This window comes from Antechinus flavipes, chromosome 2 (genome assembly GCF_016432865.1).
Source record: "Antechinus flavipes isolate AdamAnt ecotype Samford, QLD, Australia chromosome 2, AdamAnt_v2, whole genome shotgun sequence".
In the NCBI taxonomy this organism is placed as follows: Eukaryota; Metazoa; Chordata; class Mammalia; order Dasyuromorphia; family Dasyuridae; genus Antechinus; species Antechinus flavipes.
The window spans coordinates 17,904,194-17,919,597 of NC_067399.1; positions in this window are offsets into that span (position 1 = coordinate 17,904,194).

The window sequence follows — 15,404 nt, forward strand, 5'->3', positions numbered from 1 at the left end:
GGCTCGGAGCGGAAAAACTGAGGCTCGGAGCAGAAACAAACTGAGGCTCGGAGCAGAAAAACCTGAGGCTCGGAGCAGAAACAAACTGAGGCTCGGAGCAGAAACTGAGGCTCGGAGCAGAAACTGAGGCTCGGAGCAGAAACTGAGGCTCGAAGCAGAAACTGAGGCTCGGAGAAGAAACTGAGGCTCAGAGCAGAAACAAACTGAGGCTCGGAGCAGAAACTGAGGCTCGAAGCAGAAACTGAGGCTCGGAGCAGAAACTGAGGCTCGGAGCAGAAACTGAGGCTCGGAGAAGAAACTGAGGCTCGGAGCAGAAACAAACTGAGGCTCGTAGCAGAGAAGAAACTGAGGCTCGAAGCAGAAACTGAGGCTCGGAGCAGAAACTGAGGCTCGAAGCAGAAACAGAGGCTCGAAGCAGAAACTGAGGCTCGGAGCAGAAACTGAGGCTCGGAGCAGAAAAACTGAGGCTCGGAGAAGAAACTGAGACTCGGAGAAGAAACTGAGGCTCGGAGCAGAAACAAACTGAGGCTCGAAGCAGAAACTGAGGCTCGGAACAGAAACTGAGGCTCGGAGCAGAAAAACTGAGGCTTGGAGCAGAAACAAACTGAGGCTCGGAGCAGAAACAAACTGAGGCTCAGAGCAGAAACTGAGGCTCGGTGCCGAAAGTAAAGCTCGGAGCCTCTTTTGGACTGGTTCATCTCAGTGCAAGAAGTCCCTTCTTCCAAGTCAGCTTCTCAAGTCCCAGAACTGTCCGGCTTTACTGCTTGTAAGCTCAGCGCCCGAGTCCTACCTGCTTGTGTTCAATACATGTGTTTTGTTTGTTCCTTCATTGCCCTTTCTTGGTTTTTACGTGGTGATCCTCAAGAGAAATCCACCTTTTTTCCTTCCCATGGAAGGAAGCTTCATAACTGCAGATTACTGCTGAAAAAACTCCCAAAGCTTTGGGAAGGTTTTGGTGTGCCCATGGCTAGTTTATAGTGTATCTTTAGGACTGAAAGGGATCTTAGAGGTCATCTAGTCTGACCCCTGGAGTTTTTTACACATGAGGAAACTGAGCCCAGTTTTAGTTAAGTACCTGGTCCAGAGTCACACGGGTAGTAGAGTAAGGAATCTAGACCTTTGTATTTATATTACTGCCATCACAGACATGAATAATAAATCTCTCTCCTTTCTTCTCCTTCCTCCTCCTCCTCTTTTCTCTTTTCCTCTTCCTCATCCTCCTCCTTTTCTCTCTTCTTTTCCCTCCTCTTCCTTCTCTTCTTCTTCTCCTCCTTTCCTTCTCCTTCTCCTCCTCTTTTTCTCTCTTTCCTTCCTTCCCTCTTTCTTCTCTTTCTCTTCTCCCTCCCTCCCCTGTCACTCTCTCTCTCTCTCTCTCTCTCTCTGTCTCTCTCTCTCTCTGTCTCTCTCTCTCTCTCTCTCTGTCTCTCTCTCTCTCTCTCTCTTTCTCTCTCTCTCCAATACCCTCTCAAAGGACTTCCATTTAGTAAGGAAGAAAAGGGACTGCAAACCGTCTTTCTTTCCTTTACTGGTGCAGTTGACAAGGCCCCAGGGAGGAAGCTATCTCAAGGCATTTTCCTCTGCTATTTTTCCTGGGTGACCCTGGGCTTGAAGGCCATCGCCCCCCCAGAGGGCTGCCTATCCCTAGGCACAGGCAAGCATCCGACCTGACTCCCACTTTGCTGGGCTCCCACCGTCCCTTCAAGGAGGAGAGTCCGCTTCCTTTCGGACTGTGCCTGAAAAGATGAGATTGTTCTTGAAATCTATAGACATCCCCCTTGTCTGAGAGACACAAGACAGAGTATAATAAAATCTGAGGAAACAGGGTCAGAGGTTAAAGTGCACCATCCCATCTGAGAGGCTTTGAAAAAGCAGGACCAAAAGGCCACATATCTCTATTTCAGGGCAGAACTGAACCTCTTCCCAGACCCCCTCACTCCCAGGAGTAAGGTCACGGATATTTGTTACCCCTTCTAGCAGAAGCTGCCTGGTTTAGTGAGAAGAGAAGCAGACTTGTCTCAAGGGATGCAATTAATTAGATAGCTCACCCTGGTCAAATCATGTTCTCCAGGTCTCAGTTTACTTGCTTGAAAAATGGGGGGAGGAGGGTTGGGCTGGACCAGAGATGTCAAGGACAAGCCACAGAGCTCCCAGGTGGGACCCAAACCAGGTTAAAGTGTAATTCCTACTTGATTTTAATGTGTTGATAGATTAATAAACATGGGTCGTTTTCTAAGTCAATATGCAACCCCTAGGGAGCCTCATGTTTGATTTTGTGGCCCCTCAATTTCTATTTGAGTTCACTTCACTGGGCTGAACAATCCCTAAGACTCCTTTAAGCCCTAAATCGATCATTCTATGAGCTCTGAGGTCCCTGCTCACTTTGCCATTCTAGGCTAACAATTTCCTTCTCCAGCTTATTTGACAGATGAGGGACTGAAGGAAACAGGGTTAAGTGACCTGTCCAAGGTCACATAGCTAGTAAGTGCTGCAGATGGGATTTGAGCTCAGCTCTCCTGACTCTAGATCCCATGCTCTCTGAGCTATTCCATTATTTGCTCTATTGCTTTAAAGCTGCCCAAATGCTTCATATGCATTACCTCATTTGATCCTTATAAGTGCTAAGGATATTTTTATCCTCAATTTACAAATGAAGTAACTGAGTCACAGACTGAGATCACATATTAGTAAGTATGTTCTCTAATCCTAAATTGGAAGCCCTTTAATTTCACTAACTTCTTAACTTCACCATCCCCAAACACTGAGTCAGCTTTGATACAAGTGCTCCTTCCCACCATATCAGGTAGAACAATGAGCTCCAAAACCTCCATTTAAATGGAGGTGTTGGTGGGGAGGGACCCAGGATGGCCTCCTCTTAGTCTCCCACTAATTGCATTACTTTGATTTTTCTGCTCCAGCCCCTTGCTTCTCCCCTTCCTTCTTTCTAGTTTTCTTTTTTGTGATGTCTGCCCCAGTTAGCGTAAGGTCTTTGAGATCCAGAACTGTTTTCCTGTTTGTTTGTTTACGTATTTGTTTATTTGTACTTGAATTCCCAAGTACTTTGTACAACATCTGGCATACAGTAGGTGCTTAATAGATTTCCCTTTCTAACTAGTTTCCCAACCGAGACTTTGGAGAAGAGTAATCCTCTTGGACACGTCTGGGAAGGATTAGGAAGCCACAGCAACAATAGGATTTTTGAATTCTCAGATAACGAAATTGAGGATTAATAAGATTAAGTGGTTTTCACAGAGTCACACAAGCACCAGAGGCAAAATTGGAACCGAGAGCCTCACCTGAGACACGATTTGTAAAACACTAGGCAGAGTGTCTGGCCCAGAGTAGATGCTTAATAAGAATCTATTTCCTTCCCGACTTACCTCCCAAGTTTTAATTTTGGACTCATGCCTCAAGACCTCTTCCATCAAAGCTCTAGACCAATCTAAGCTCTCCCAAATTGATCCCGTCCTTACTATTACCATTGCTGGATCCCCAAAAAGCTTTCTTCATCATTTGTCAGTAATACCATCATTCTAAGAAGAGCTGGTATTTATATTGCATTTTAAAGTTGCAATTTTTACTTTATGCATTTTAGTTCATCTGATTGTCCCATAATATTCCACTGAGAAAGCAGCGATTGCAACCCTCGTTTTATAAAAGGTGAAACTGAGGCAGGGAGGGGAGGTGACTTTTCTAAGATCACACAGCTAATCAATAAGTAGACAGTGTCCCAAGTTTAAGAACAATTTTCAGCTATTAAGGTGTAAACTTCAGTAAAACTTTGGGACACCCTTTATATTGAAGCAGGATTTAAACTCGAGAATTTGTAGTTGAAAGCCAGTCAGTTTTACAGACTTTTAACATCTGCAAAGCTTTATTTTTTCTTCTTTTCCTCTTCTTCCTTCTTTCTCTCTCTTCTTCTCCTTCCTTTTTCCTTCTCCTTCTTCTCTCCCTCTTTCTCTTTTTCATCTAGATGCTTCAGTAACGACTAGCAGATTGCATTCCCTCTGCACATTTCCCTAGAATGACTCTCCAATTTTACAGATCTTTAATATCTGCAAAACTTCATTTTTCCCATTTCATTCTTCAATAAGCTTAGTTATCATTCCTGATTTTTTCAGATAAGGAAACTGAGGCTCACTCAAAGAGGTCAAATGACATAAGAAATTTCAAGTTAGTAGCAGTGGGTGAGATCTAAACTCACATTCTACTGAACTTCAAACTGTTGTCTCCTACAGCATGTTTTAACTGACTTTCCAGGTTAAGAGCTTTCGATGACTTTTATTACTTACTGTATTAAATCTTGATTGCTCGTCTGATGTTCAAGCCCTTTGCCCCAATCTACATACTGACTCTGTGCCCTAGGCTAGGTCAGGTTCCAAAATCAATCTCACAATTTCCTTAACTTCCCTACCTTTTATCCTTAACAGCATTGATTGCTTTTTCCTTGCCTTTGTTCATGATACTTCACCAGACTAGAATGTGTTCCTAATCTCACATCTGACATTATGGATCACCTTCTCCTTCTTGATTTTTCCTTGGCTTCCTTGACTAATGGTCCTTCTCTCTCTTTGATCATTCTTTCTCAGTTTCTTCCACCCTTTAAACATAGATGTCCCTTGGCTCTTTCCAACAATGAGGCGGTTCAAGCCAGTTCCAATAGACTTGGGATGGAAATTACCATCCTCATCCAGAGAGAACTATGGAGACTGAATGTAGATCAAAGAATAGTATTTTCATCTTTTTTGGGTTGTTGTTATTTGTTTGCTTGTTTTTCCCTTTCTTATGCTTTCTCCCTTTTAATATGATTTTTATTGTGCAGCATGACGAATATGGAAATATAGTTAGAGGATTTTCACATATTTGACTATATATATATCAGATTGCTTTCTGTGTTGGCAGAGGGAACAAGACAGAAAAATTTGGAACACAAGGTTTTGCAAAGGTCCTCTCTTGGGGCTCTCCTCTCTTTCTCCTCTACACTTTTTGGTTTTGGGATCTTTTTGGCTTCTAGAGAGCTTTCTTCTGATGATTCTCAGACTGATTTATCCAGCCCTAACCTCTGTCCTCGCCTCCAGTCTTGCACCTCAAATTGCCTCTTAGACATCTTATACTTGATATCCTATAGAAATCTTAAACTTACTATGTCCCAAACTGGACTCTTCTACTTTCAAACCCTCTCATCATCCCAACTTCCCAGTAAAGGTTACCATCCTGTACCCATGCTCCCAGGCTCCCAACTTGGGTATCATTTTGCAACTCTAGTCTCTCCCACCACTTATAGTCTATCTGTTGCCAAGATCTGTAAATTCCATCTTCATAAAATCTCTCCCATCTTCTTACCTCTGTCCTCTGACTTTATGACTGCCATCATGTAGGATCTTATCATTTCCTACCTGGATCATGTTCACCTTTCTTTGTATTCCAAGCTCTTAGCACAGTATCTAACATACAGTAAATGATTACTTATTAATCAAGCATTAGTTTTATATATTAATGATGCTATTTATAATATTGTTATAAGAAATACCCACAAAATACTTAGATAATATCAACATAATTATTAATATAACAATAATATAAGATTAATGTAATACAATATTTATAATAGTGATGATTATGTATTTGTTTATATAAAATATATTGTGATATTATTAATAATTAATAATAGACATCTATCATATGATTGTAAATTATTTTAATTATATTAATAATATACATGATATTACTATTTGATTTTAATTCAACATTTCTTTAAAAACGCTTGCTGGCTTGTCTTGATTTACCTCCAAATGGCTCATCCTGTCTCCAAAATTGAACTCATCTTGTCCCTCAGCTTTGCCCCAGTCAACCACTCAGATGCCACAGTTTCCTACCAGTCTCTTGGCTTATAATCATGTTCTTGTCCCAGAGATCTTAGCACGGTGCTAAAAGTTAATAAATGGGATTAATGGGTTGATCCTATCATTTTCAAAGTCCTGTCAATTCTATCTCTCTACCCTTTCCTCTATTTCTTCCTCTCTAAACCCAGTGCTGACATCCATTAGGGCTTCTAGCTCTTCTTGTTGAATTTTTCAGCCTTTGTCTTCCCATCTCCCATCCATTACACAACTGCCCAAATTATCTTGCTAATATACTCTTCTGATCAAGTCCCTTCTTTGCCACCCAGCCTTATGTGGCTCTCCACTACCTTCTATGAACTATAAATTCCTGGTGCTGACATTCAAAGACCCTCCCCATCCTTGAGCCACAATGCATTCTCCCCCTCTGTATCTGTGACCTTGAGTATGTCACATAATCTCTTTCAACCTCAGTTTCCTAATTTATAAACTGAGCTGGTTAAATCAGAAGGCCTCTACAGCTCCCCTGCTCTGGTCCAGCTCAAAATCTATGGAATATTATGATTCCCTCCTTCATGGAGGTGGTGACTTATGGATATAGAATATTGTACACCCTCAGAAGAGTTGCTGCTTTAGTTGGTTTTTTTTTTTCCAGGCCTGCCCCTCACCTTTCCCCCTTTAACCTTGAATTTTCTTATAAGGGATAATTTTTTAAGTGGGGGGCTAGGAGAAAGAAATATATTTATGATGTAAAAATAAAAGCTAGGTGGTACAATGGATAAAGCTAGGGCCTGTCATCAGGAAGTTCAAAATTGGTCTCAGACATTAGATGTAAGACTCTGGGCAAATCACTTTACCGCTGTCTACCTCAGTTTCCTCATCTGTTGGTGGGTTGTTGTCTTTCCTCATCCAAGAGGACCAAAATGACCTCACTATGTTAGAATCGAGTTTCTGTGTGTCCGACCGTGGCTGATCAGCCCAGAGACTCTGCTGTGAACATTGTCCCTGTGAACGCTGGGGGACTTCTCCAATTTTGCATATCCCCCATTTCCTTTGGGTAATTCAATTTTACTTTACTCAAAAAGCACGGCACCTTCTCTGAGGAGGGCTCGCCATTCTGGGCGGTCCTGTGCCAGCGTCTCCCATGTCACGCAATCAGTTCCAGAGTTCTTAAGAGAACATCCTTGTTTCAATTTTTCTGAGTGCTCGCCATGTGTGAATTCTCCATGTTTTTTTTTTTTTTTTTTTGGCAAACGTACATTTAGCATTTGAACAACGTGGCCAGCCCAATGGAGCTGTGTTCTCTGTAATAGAGTGGGAGCACTTGGCAGTTTAGTTCAAGAAAGGACCTCAGGGTCTGGTCCCTTCTCCTGCCAGGGAATCTTCAGAATCTTCCCAGGCAATTCTCATAAAAGTGATCCAGTTTCCTGCCATAGAACTGTCCAGATTTCACAGACACACAACAAGGAGATCAGCACAATGGCTCTAATCCCTCTCCTCTCCCACACTTTCCCTTGGAGCCTCCCTGACACTGAGCTAGCTCTGGCAAAGTGAGTGCCAATTATCATTTTGTAGATCATTTAACCCCTTTAATCTACACCCAATCCTAGACTATACTTTACAAGAGTAGATACTGACCAGTATTACTAGAAAAAGTTCCCTCATGGAGACTTCTCCAAATCAATGAAATCACAGTTCTGCCTTAATCTTATTTTTATTGACAATTATCATTATCATTATCAATTATCAATGTGGCCATCCCTGGAAAATGTACTGCCAAGGTAAGAGAACTTGTCCACAGTGCTCAGAACTTCACCCTCTGCTGTAACTGATGGTTCCACATACGGAGGGTGAGGTGCTGGCTAATAGAGTTAATCGTTAGACCAAAATGAGCACAAGCAGCAGAGAACGGATCCATACTTTGTTGCGTCTCGGCTTCGGATGCTGCATTGAGTGCACAGTCATCCTTCTTCCTCAGCTGAGCATAATACTAGCAGAGTTGTTATGAGGATCAAATGAGTTAGCATTTGTAAAAAGCACTTAGCACAGTGTCTGGCGCATAGTGGGAGCTACCTAAGTATTAACTACCATTAGTGGAGTTGTCAATAAAAATAAGATTAAGGCAGAACTGTGATTTCATTGATTTGGAGAAGTCTCCATGAGGGAACTTTTTCTAGTAATACTGGTCAGTATCTACTCTTGTATAGTCTAGGATTGGGTGCAGGTCAAAGGGGTTAAATGATCTGCAAAAGCCCCCATCTAGAAAGAAGCGGATGCTAAACCCGAACCCGGATCTCCTTGGTTTGGAGGCTATTTGTTCATTCTCTATGTCACGCTGTTTCTCCCACTCTTATTCATAGTCTTCCCATCCCTATGTAAATTTTTAAAAATAATTTGTGGGTATGAAGTATATACAAAGAAATTTTGGGAATAGGATGGGGAAAATATTAACTGGATGGAGCAGATAAGAACAACTGATCCACAAACACTTCTTAAGCAGTCAGGTACCATTCTAAGCACTGGACCACAAAAATAAAGGTAAAAGAGGTTCTGCCCTCAGAAAGCTTCCATTCTAATTATATAGACATTCTATATAAATAGGAAAAGAATATGTAAAATAGAATCAGAGGCGGAGTTTGATAGATAGTACCAAGGGAGTATCACTTAGTCTTCTTATTGTAGTCCAAATGGGTTGTACTTTTTGAAACCCCATTTGGGGTTTTCTCAACAAAGATATTTGCCACTGACTTCTCCAGCCCATTTTACAGATGAGGAAAATAAGGCAGAGTTAAGTAATCACACAGCCAGTAAAGTGTCTGAGGGTAGATTTAAATACATGAAGATGCGTTTTCCTGACACTAGTCCCCACTCTATCCCCTGTACCATCCAATTGCCTCTATTTCATCTTAGCTTTTCCTCAGATGAAGTGATAGACTCTATGATCACAGATTTAGTGTTTGCAGGAAACTAAGAGACGATCCCCTTTCATCTTACCCATGAGGAAACGGAGCCCAGAGAAATGAACTAGTAAGTAGTTGTATGCAGAAAGGGAAAGAGCCAGGATTTGAACGCAAGTCTTGTGATGCTATATCCAGTACTCTTCCCACTCTACCACCTCATGCTAAGGTTATTTCAAACCTAAAGGGCTGAGGACATGGGAAGGAAGATTTTCTATAAAACAGGTCAGTTTTTAACTGATCAGTACTCCCTCACTGGGTTGCTGTAAAGTGCTCTGAAATCTTTTAATTGCGACATAAATGTCAGTTATTGTTACTGTGTATTTCTTGAGATTATTTCCAGAAGACCTGGAGATTTTTCAACCATACTGTAGAGCATTCATGTCTAGCACTCTTGCTCTTCTAGTCGCATTTGCTTTTCTTTCCAACATTTTGAGGTTGGGGTATAAAAATCAGAGCATTTTAAGTTGATGGTAATTGCCTTAAGAGGCTTGGGATAAAAGGGAGAATTTTAATTACAACTTCCAGGGCTTTTCTTCTTTGTCTCTCCAGTCTGAGGTTTGCCCATTTTGTTAGATCATATGGTTAAAGCCCAATTTGAAAGTCCATTTAAATCATAAAAGCCAAGCTGTACAAAGTCTCTTATTAAATCGAGGCTTAAAATTAGAGAGTCAAACTGATGGTTAGGGGCATTTCAGCATCATTTCCAGGAGTGCCAGTGACAAGAGGCAGCATGGTATGATGGGAAGCATCAGAGGGCTTCAGTCTAAATCTTGACCTTGCTTTGGTTAACTGTGTGACCTTGAGAAAGCCCCCCTTTCTTCTCTGAGCTTTTATTTCTTTATCTATAAAAATGAATGATACAAATGATCTCTATTCTAAATTCTAGAACTTTATTTTTAATTTCCTTTGCAGGAAAAATAACAACAACCCATTTTTCATTGACAGAGGTCATCTGAGACCCTAAGAGCACCTCCTGTCCACATCAAACCCTTTCTTTGGCTCAAGGCTATAACACACCTAAGAGTCTTTAGGAGCAGAACAGGAGCCTCTGAAGTCAAAATCTTGTGCAGCAGAGAGATTTCAGTGATTGCTTTAAAACCTCCAAAGTAAAAGGCAGAGGCCTCGTATTAAACTTAAATAGGTCCGTGCTTTCTTTTGCGGGCCTCCTGGCCACTAAGTGTAGGCCTGTGGGCCAGAATGACTCTTTTTAATTCAGAAGCTGGAGATATGTTTAAATTCTTTGCCCATTAGCAAGACTTGGTCAGGCCTCTGAGCTTTCCAGCTCATCAGCTCTCCTGAAAATCATCTTGTGTACCCTGAAAAATACTTCCTCTTTTGAGTCTCCTCCATAACTGACATTTATTAGGCTTTTATGACTTTGTTTGTCAGTCATCATCTTCTTGTGGCAAATAACATCATAATCCATAGATATGTTGGGGGTGGGGTTTCCTCATTTTTTTCTTTTTTCTTTTTTTTTTTAACTCTTTATTATGAGGGAAAGCTGGAAGAGTGGAATAGAATTTATAAATGATGGTGATATAAAAACAAAAATAATAATATTTTTATAATGATCTTCCATGACCCTTACATCAGCCTCATAGAATTAATTCTACAAAGTCATGCTCCCATTTTTACAGATGATTTTTACTCCAGGCTAATTTTACTGCACATAATACTCCTATTTAGCAGGTAATTTTTATACCATGGAAAACTTCCGTTTTTACAGATGAGGAAACTGAGCCTTGGGAGGTAAAATCACTCATCTGGAAGCTGTGAAAGACACAAGGGATTCCTGATAATATTGATTCCTGCCATGTATAGCATCAGCTATGCTTTCCATGATCAAGACTGAAAGAAACCTAGTTATCACATCAGGGAAAAAACAATCAGATTAGCCCAATTTAATCCAACAAGCTTTTATTGAGCACCTACAATGTTAGGTTCTAGGAATCCAAAGACAAATTCAAAATAGGTCTTGACTTCCAGGAGTTCACATTCTGTTGGGGAAATAATCTGTACAAGATGATTTGAAGAGGTTGAGAGTATGTTATAAAATTCCTTTCACTCTGATTGGATATTCCCTCGAAGAAGACAGCAAGTTAGATGGATAGATCCGTAGAACGTTTATTAGACACTAACTGTGTGCCAGGCACTGTACTAAGAGCCCGGGATAGATCTAAAAGGAAACAAGATGGGCCCTGCCCTCAAAGAACTTACATTATAATGGGTAGGAGGGAAGAAGGGAGAGAACACAGAAAGGGAAAGCAGGAGGGAGAAGAAGAATAGGGACGGTGGCTTGGTTTGCAGATAGATAAAGCAAAAGCAAAAAGCATTGACTCAAGAGTTAGAGGCCCTTGGTTCAAATCCATCCTCCGATATGCTTTTTATCTATGGGAGTTGAGGTAAAATCACTTTAACTTTTTAGACCTCAGTTTCTCATCTGTAAAAAGAAAGGGACGCTGGTCTTTGAGGTGCCATCTTCATTTATAAATAAATGCACATGGAAGGAGGAGACCATCTTGCTCTTGTGGAGAAGCCCACTGCTTGGCACAGAGCCTGGCAAGGAATCAGGTCTCAGTAAATATGGGTTAAATTGAATTGAATTGAACTCTACTGGTAGCCTTGCCAAGGACAGGCTTGGGGTTTTTCGGTGACTTTGGGCAAACCGGGCACTCCATGGCAAGTGGGCATGGTGCCCTCCAGGAACTTGCCACTCACTCATCAATCTCATTCGTGGCAAGATTCCTGCTTGATCAGCATTTTCCTCTCTCTGCAGAGCAGACAAAGGGCTTTTAGTGTTGATTTCAGGATGCTTATTATGGCCAGGGGTAAGTGCTCAGGGATCCCTCTGGAGGGATTTTGATGAGATGAGCGATTACAAGTCATCAGTGTATTACAGTAATGAGCTGGGAGTCCAGGTGGGAGAGAATCGAAACCTATGGCAAGCCTAACGGCAGAGAGTCAGAATAACGCCCGAGCGCGACCTTGATTCAGTGAGGGAGTGAGCTTTCTCATCCCTTGGCTGGGAGGATTCTTCCTTACTATATGCAGAAAGTGGCTGCCATTCATTTTCCCCCCAGAAAGCCCTCGATCAGCCAAGAAAACAAGTGTCAGAGGCTGAGATTTCCTTTGTTGAACAACCGAGCCCATTGTAGAGTTGCCAGCTGGGGAGAGGGTGTGGGAAGCCTTGTGGGACTAAGGTGGGAGGCTGCTGCTTCCAGGGAGAAGGAGGAAAGAAGTAAACAAGGGAGGAGCGAGGTAGGTCCAGCCAAGAAAGAGAGCCTGGATTTAAATCCTATTCCTGGGTGACCTTCAGCATTCCAATCCATCAGGCATTTATTAAGCAAGGACTACTGGGAAGGCCCGTGTTTGGGCTCAAGGTGATAGACTCTGGACCTGTCATCTTGGTACAGGGAAATCCCAGGTGAGGAAACTCTCTTAGTGTTGGTGAATGAGTGAGCAAATCAGTGTTAGTCTTCAGGAACACAGGCAAAATTCAAGGGCCTAGCATCCTACTGAGCAATTCTAATAGTAAATTCAGAGAAGATACGTTGAGGAGAAAGAAAACCAATTAGGGAGAGCAGGAAAGACTACCAGTAGTAGAACATCAAGTTAGGAGTCTATGAAGACATCATCAAAGGAAGGTTCTATTATTTTTGGTCAATTCTTTCTCCCTTCAGAGAAATAGAATGGTTTAATGGATAGTGAGAGACCCTGAGCTTGGAAAAACCCGGATGCATGTCCTACCTTGAGAAAGACTGCCTGTATGATCTGAACTACTCAGTGCTTCAAGCAACTTATTAAGACAATAGAATGCTAAACTGGCACTGATCTGCATTGGTAAAAGGTGTTTTCTTTCAAGGAGTTCCCTGTGTGAATGGACAAGCCATTAATATCTCTGAGTCTCAGTTTTCTTGTCTGTAAAACGGGTTAGATTCAATGACTTTAATATCTCTTCTAGCTCTTGAGCCAATATTATCTTGAAATCACCCATTCAAGCAAAACCAAGCCAAAATATTCCACCCACTGAGGCAGGAAATCAAACTGAGACACGTTAAGGAGAGTTTCCACAATGAGAACAAATTCATAAATGGATGATCTCTTGTTGGGGATTGGGTGTAGGGATACATGTAGCAGTTAGGCATTGGAGGACCTAAGATCTCATGAAAAATGAAAGGTTTTCCGGGGCATACTGGGTGGGGGACCATTGGTGGAGTGCCTGCTGGTGGAGACACTGTGCGATCATTCACCTCTCATTTAAGTCTCATAGGATCTCAGGTAATCAAGAAGGGATCATCTATTAGGATGGTGAAAAAAGGGATCCCGGCAGAGGTCATTGGGTTATTGACTTAGAGTCATTGGCCAATTACAGCTAAGAGTTCTTAACCAGGAACCTATGAACTTGGTTTGTGTGATTCTATGTACTTTAAATCATATACTTAAACACATTTGTGTAAGTATTAGGAGATACTCTCTTTGACAAATTGCTCAACAGATTCAAAACTTAAAAAAAAACACCCCCCCCAAAATCCAGTTAAAACCCCCTCTTCTACTCCAATCCTCCCATTTTACAGAGGAGGAAATTGTGGCACAGAGAGGCGAAATGACTCCCCTAACATTAGTGGCCACAATGGGATTTAAACCCTGGACCTATGGCTAGATAGCTTGATGACTTCTTTGATTCCTTCTAAAATAGACAACCTATGATTCTGGGATTCTCATGAAGGCCTGAGAAAGGCCTCCATCAATTCTTACCTAGGCTATTGCCATGTAGTCATCGGTCCGGTTGCCTCAGATCTCTCCCAAGCCAGCACTCTCTCTACATGGCAACCAAAGGGATTTATTTTTGTGCAGATCTCCGAGGTCACTCCCCTGCTCAAAACCCCCAGTTTGTTGAGATAAGATAAATAAGATAAAACACAAACTTACAAACACTTAAGATGAAACACAAACTCCTCTGTTTGACTTTTGAACGTTTTTTATAGCTTGACCACAATTTCTTTTCAGGCCCGTTATACATAAGTTCCCTTCCTGCACTCTACACTCAGAACGGTCCTCTCTGCTCCTCACACTGGGCACTTCATTTCCTGTCTCAGGGTCTTTGAACCGTTTCCCTGCTGGAATATTCGCCTTCCTCACCTCCAGCAACACTGGCCTCCTGGCTGGTCCATGAACAAGATGTCCTCAGCTCCAGGTATTCTTTCTGCCTCTGGAACTCTCTCCCTCCTCTGCTCCAATTACTGATCTCTTTGGCTTTTTTTTAAAGTCCCAGCTAATATTCTACCTCCTACAAGAAACCTTCCCTGACTCGCCTAACTTCTGGTGCTTCCCTCCATTAATGATTTCCTATGTAGTCTGCATAGCTTACTTCTATATAGATTCACTGGTTACTTTCCCCATTAGATTATAAAATCCCTGAGGGACTGGCTTTCACTTCTTTTTTATCCCTGAGCATTTAGCACAGGGCCTGGCACGTGGGAGGCACTTTATAAATGCTTCTGGGATTATTTATTGAATAGAATAGAATAGGATCACTTTCTTCTTTTAAGTCCCCACTCAGGAATCACCTTCCTAGAGGTGTTCCTCACCCTTTGAGCCCCTCTTCAATTATTAATGCTCTTCTTCCCTTATTACTTACTTGCTTAATTTTTGTTTATTCATTTGTTTATTATATATTATTATTTTATATTTTATATGCATTTATTTTCATTTATCCTGCATCTACTTAGAAAAATATTAAAAATATTTATCTAGGGAGAATTGTCTGTGTATCTCCCAGGATGCCCAGATTTGGGGATTAAAAGGTTGAATTTGGGATTCCAATGATATAAAGCGAAGATGAGGCAACCACATCAGTGCAAATCAAATCATTGCAATTTATGGTATTAGAAAGTTGCCTAAAATTCCAGTAGACTTGGGATGGAAGGTGCCATCCACGTCCAGAGAGAGAATGATGGAGACTGAATGTGAATCAAAACATAGTTTTTTGTTGTTTGTTTGGTTTTTTTACCTTTTTTCTTGCTGTTGTTTTTTATTTGCTTGTTTTTTCCTTTCTTGTGCTTTTGCCCCCTGATCTGATTTTTTTTTTTTTTTTTTGGTGCAGCATGACAAATATGGAAACTTGTTTAGAAGAATCGCACATGCTTAACCTGTCTTTATTGCTTGCTGTTTGGGGGACGGAAACAGGGAGAAAAAATTGAAACACAAGGTTTTGCCAAGGTGAATATTAAAAACCTATTTTCACATGTATTTTGGGGGGAAATAGCTATTAAAAGAAAAAAAGAAAAAAAAAAGGCCTAGATTATTGAGAGGTTAAGTGATTTGACACGTCACACAGACAGTATTTATCAGGCAGAACCTGAATCCAGATCTTCTGGTCTCCGACACCAGCTCACTATCCATTCTACAACACTGCCTGTCTAAGGTTACAAAACAATAAACACAGTAATCCCTCTCCTCAGAGAGCTTCCTACATTCTGCTGAACGGGTAGGAGTCTCAAGCACCTAGTGGGGGCCAAATGAGTTCTGGCTGAATAAAAGAATGGTTTCTCTTGGCCTTCCCTTGGGCTAGATGTCCTGGAGATTTCCCTTCATGCTTAAGAAGCCT